Source organism: Amaranthus tricolor, chromosome 6, assembly GCF_026212465.1.
Source record: "Amaranthus tricolor cultivar Red isolate AtriRed21 chromosome 6, ASM2621246v1, whole genome shotgun sequence".
Lineage (NCBI taxonomy): Eukaryota > Viridiplantae > Streptophyta > Magnoliopsida > Caryophyllales > Amaranthaceae > Amaranthus > Amaranthus tricolor.
In genome coordinates this window covers 31499688-31505390 of record NC_080052.1, presented here as the reverse complement: position 1 = coordinate 31505390, position 5703 = coordinate 31499688, and the positions used below count along the sequence as shown (strand labels likewise).

General features: G+C 30.2%; 1 long non-coding RNA gene across 1 annotated transcript; it reads right to left on the bottom strand.

Moving 5' to 3' along the window:
• Positions 1 to 1611: 1611 nt before the first annotated feature.
• Positions 1612 to 3974, bottom strand: LOC130815919 (uncharacterized). The gene is made up of 3 exons (XR_009042659.1): positions 3789 to 3974; positions 2832 to 2890; positions 1612 to 1947 (listed from the first exon to the last, which is right to left on the bottom strand). It is a non-coding gene; the product is annotated as an uncharacterized LOC130815919 (long non-coding RNA).
• Between the last annotated feature and the right edge of the window lie 1729 nt (positions 3975 to 5703).

Genomic DNA, 5703 nt, shown 5'->3' with positions numbered 1-5703 from the left:
TTAAAAAGTGAATTTTTTCCAATGTCTAAATTTCAAGTAACAACACCAAATATATTTAATACTTTTGTATGAGTTTTATACTAAGTTTTAATTTTATCAACTGTTAATTAAATAATTAAATTTGAATTATGGATATGAATTGTTTGGATTTGATTTATTGGAGGTTTTGGCTGAAGCATATCTTTTTATTATTGATTAAAATTGATTTTTTTTCTTCAAATTGAGGCGAAATAAGTCGTGCTTAGAGATGGGCGATATTTAATACGTATTAATGCGTGATCGATCATATATAGTTGTTTTATGGGTCAAAAGTAGGCAAAAATTAAAGATTTCAATATGTGATGATTAGAATAATATTTATAATTTAACGTACAATATTTATACAAAAAAGCGATTCAATATTTATAGTTGATAAAAGTTCTTATAAATCTATCCATTTCACTAAGTTTATATACCGTTTAACTTTATTTTCCGTTGTAATGTATATTATGGTACACAAATCTATATTTCAAATTGCGTACCAATATTAATTTTTTATCATATTCATCTCTTTTGATATTTTTTTTATTTATTTATGTAAAAGTATTAAATACAATCACCTAGTTGTGTACAAAAAAGTGGTTCGATATTTATAGTTGATAAAAGTTGTGTTTCACTAAGTTTATATATCGTTTAACTTTATTTTCCATCGTAATGTATATTATGGTACATAAACTTATATTTTCAAATTGTGTACCAATATCATTTTTTTTATTCATCTGTTTTTGATATTTTTTATTTATTTACGTAAAAATATATGTTAAATATGATAAAATATTAAATAACGAACCCGTGCTTAGCACATGCAATCACCTAGTTTTGTACTTATAGCTAGGGCTGTAAATGTGGTCAGAAACCTGTTTTACCGACTTGTTACCGACCGATACCGAACCCGTTTTTGACCGAATACAAGTGACCAGATACCGACCGCTAACGAACCCGAATGGTGACCGAAACCGTTTCCGACCTGTTTTACACATACCGAAACCGACCGGTACCGAACCTGTTTTAAACCGAAAACCGTTTTCGACCTGTTTTTATCATACCGTGACCGACCGATACCGAACCTGTTTTCAGACCGAAACCTGTTTTCGACCCGCTTAATACCCGTTTTTAACCGACCGTTTTTGACCGAATCTATATTGTACCGAACCTGTATTATACCGAACCTAGAACCTGTTTTGTACCGAACCTGTTTTGTACCGAACCTGTTTTGGACCGAACTTATCTACATAATTCTTCTAAGTTGTCAAAATATAATAAAATTTTATATAAAATAATTAAATTAAACTTAATTATATTATTTCTATATGATGAAAATTAAATTAAATATAAATTTTTATAAAATAAATATATAAATTATAAGTTAATATATATTAACTCAGTAATTTAGTAAAGCCTTTTTCTTTTCTAAAAAATTAAGTATAAATTTTACAAAACTCAGAAATTGCAAAATTGCATAAACATAGTTCATACTTTGCAACCAATATAAGTACCAAGTTCAGGTTAATTTGCTGACTAATTAATACTGTATTAAAATCAACATATAACAATATAAACCAATACAAAATATTAACCTATGAAATTGATAAACCACTTTCATTTCATTTAATAGTTTAGACGAAATTTAAAATAGATCCATTACATTTTTTCCCTACCAATAATATAAACATCAATAATCCTAACTACACAAAAAGTCTTTTCCAAATTTTAGTTATGCATAAGAAATTGCAAAAGTATAACTCATTTCATCATTTTTCTTTAATTTTCTCAGAAGTATAACTCATTTCATCACTTTCATCTTCTTCCTCCTCTTCCATCACCACCTTAGATCTCCTGCTCCTAATCCTCAATGCGACACCGCCTTTCAATAATCTGTAAGGAACTGCTCCACTAAACTTAGTGTACCTTAAGATCATATAAAAGTAACAACTTTCAGATACTGAGTATTATGATTAAGAGCATGAGATGGAAAAACGACAGAAAGTTATAATAAATAAAATAAAATAAATATAAATTAATTATAAAATATAAATTGGGCGCTCAGATATGATAATTTGGTAAAAAACCCAATTACAAGAAAAAAATCTTCATAGAGCACTACACTTACCTGAAGCATTATCATCATGATCAGTGTTATTTTCCTCAATAACACTTAATATCTCCTTAAAAACGACTTTAAAAACATCAAGAAGATAAACAGTACATTTGAACATGAACATTCATCATACAAAATACCTGATTTTATTTGCCAACATGAACATGAATCTAGCAACTGATTTAGCAAATTAACCCAAACATTCATCATACGAACAAAAAAATAGAAAACAACCCACCTATGACATGTCTCCAAAGCAAAGCACGCTTAAATCCCAACAATTATACAATTATACAGATATCTCCAAAGCAAACAAACTAATTACAACAATTATACAGATGACACACTTAAATCCCAAAATGATGATAAACCCAATCACAATTTCCACGTAAAGCACGCTATAACCACCTATGACATGTCCAACAGCTTAATGAATGAAATTCAAAACAACAAAAATAATAATAAAACTCAATCAAGATCAAAACTTGCAAACAATTAATTAAAAAAATAAAATTTCAATTCCAATTATAACCATATAATCAACACAAAATCAATCAACTCAGGATAGAAAATTATCCGAAAATGCAGCATTTAACAATGAAATTATCCGAAAATGACAAAAAATTGTAGGAAAAAAAAAACAGGATAGAAAATCAATACTTGAATGAAAACAATTATAAAATTTGAATCTTACAGTGAAATGAGTGGAAAACTGCAGCTCCGTCCGAAGAAACAAAACCCTAACAACAAAATCTGAATAAAATGAAATCTCCATCAAAATCAAAAACTGAAATCAATAACAAAAACAAGAACATGAAACCAAGTATGAAAACAAGAATAAGAAATCAAAAATCAAAATAAAAAGTAACCAAAATAAAACCGAATGATACTAAAAAAAAAAAGCACAAAAACGCTAATAAAAAGTAACAAGAACAAGAATGAAGAATGAAGAACTAAATTAAAACAAAAACGAAGAATGAAAGCCAGAAAGAAAGCACAAAAACAAGACAAGAATGAAGAACGAAGAACTAAATGAAAGTCAAAAAAATTCATAAGAACGCAAATAAAATCAAATGAAGATTAAGAACAACCCAGATTAAGAACAAAGATTAAGAACCGCATTTTATATCTTTAGACCGAACCGAACAAAGATTAAGTATTGCAAAATTAAGAACAAAAAAACTCCCTTAAGAACCGAACAAAGATTGAGACCGAATAACTGATTTTTGGACCAAGATTAAGAACACGAAAACGAAACAAAGATTAAGAACAAAAAAACTGGAAGACTAAATCGAACAAAGATTAAACACGAAAACCAAAGATTAAACACAAAAAACAAAGATTAAATACAAAAAACCCTAAATCTAACCCTAAACGAACACATTAAACCCATAAAATTAAACACAAAAACAAATCGAACAAAAAAAAAGTGGAACAAGACTAAATCGAACACGAAAACGAAACAAAGATTAAGAACAAAAAAACTGGAAGACTAAATCGAACAAAGATTAAACACGAAAACCAAAGATTAAACACAAAAAACAAAGATTAAATACAAAAAACCCTAAATCTAACCCTAAACGAACACATTAAACCCATAAAATTAAACACAAAAACAAATCGAACAAAAAAAAAATGGAAGAAGACTTACTTGGACGGTTGGACCGGCTGGAGAGGAGTGGCGGTGGGCCGGTGGCGAACTGGCTGGAGAGGAGCGGCAGGGATTAGGCGCGGGATTTAGAGAGAGAATGAAAAAAAGGGAAGGGGTTAGGGGACGGCGCTGCTGAGTATCAGAGAATTAGGATTAAGGGTTTTTAGGTTTTTAGGGAGAGAATCAGAGAAGGCGCGGAGCAATTAGCGAAATACACTTGGGCTTATCAACGGTTTAGATTAGATCCCTTGATCTAACGGTTCATATTAGTTTTTTTTTTTTTTTTTTTTTTAATATATTAGAGTATGTTTAATCAATGGTTTAGATTAATTGATTTCAAAATGAAGGGTTATGATTTATCATGCCTTTTGCCAAGTTGACAATCCATGTATTGAGGTTGTGCACCAATGGGATAATCTTATGTGTTTTTTTTTTTTTTTACAACTAAATTTTTTTTTTAAATATGAGTAATTCATTGATTTAATGGTTTCTAAATAAACTTCTTAATTTTAATAAATAAACCTCTTTCTTTCTTATTTCTAAAATATATATATATATACTTCTAATTATGCAACTATTATTTTATTTGCCAAAAAAAAAACAATGTTATAATGTTATTGGTATTTATATAATTCTATATTGAAATTGAAAAGTCTATAAATTACACCCAAAAAGATAATCGTTAGAATAATTCACGAGTTGATTTATCAAATAGAAATAATTAACATGATATGATCAAATATATTAATTAATTATAATCGATTTATCAAGTTGAAAAATTAGACTTATGATCAAATAAATTAATTAACTTAAATCGAGTTGATTAGTTTTCGAAAACCTCATTTAAAATCAAACATATCAACGTAGATGGATTTACATGTTAACTTGTCATGATTGACTTAGATAGGACGAAATAGAATGAAAAACCAATCAATTAACTTAGATCGCTGGCAGCTAGATTGATTAGATAGATTGATCACATTAGCTTAAAATAACACACCCATGGGCTAACAAGGGTCAAGTCGATCAATTAACATGTTATGATCTATTAATTAACTTAGACGGAGTTGATTAGTTGAATTTGATGTCATAAAACTCATAACCTAACGACATCTATAAAACTTGATGTGAGGTTCCACCTTCTATATATCATTCCCATCATGGATAAACGCATGATCAATGACATTATGAGGCAACACGATGCGATTTTTTACCAAATTGGAACAGAATAATTGGAACATAATTGAACTGAATTAAATCATGGTTTAAATGAATTGAACTGAACCGATATCAACCAAATTAACCGGAATATCGGTTTAACTGAATTGAACCGAACCGATACCAACCAAAACTGAACTGAACAGAACTGAATCCCGGTTCAACTAAATTGAACTGAACCGATACCGACCAAAACCGACCGATTGTGACCCGCATATCGATTGTGACCGACCGATTACCGATTTTGACCGCCCGGTTATGATCTGTATACCGATTACGACCTGCAAAAAACCGTTTTTGACCGACCGAATGTGACCTGTTTCCGGTAATGACCGGACCGATAAATACCGGACCCATACCGACCGACACCCGCCAAGGAAAAAAACCGGATTCGACCGGATACCGAATAAACCGACCGATACCGACCGGTACCGAAAGACTTATACGACCTGCTTTTGACCGACCGTTTTTTACCGAACCTGTTTTTGACCGACCTGTTTCCGACCTTTTAACCCGTTTTTACAGCCCTACTTATAGCTAAACTACTTTGTATAAAATAGACCACTTTCCTCTAGTCCTCCCTTTAAGGGAGTACGTGTATGAATTGTTTGTCACGTCCCTCACCTAGATTCTATCTTTGTGCGAGATATTGGGTACGATGATGATAATTGTTTGAAAGTATTTTGCAATGTTGTTT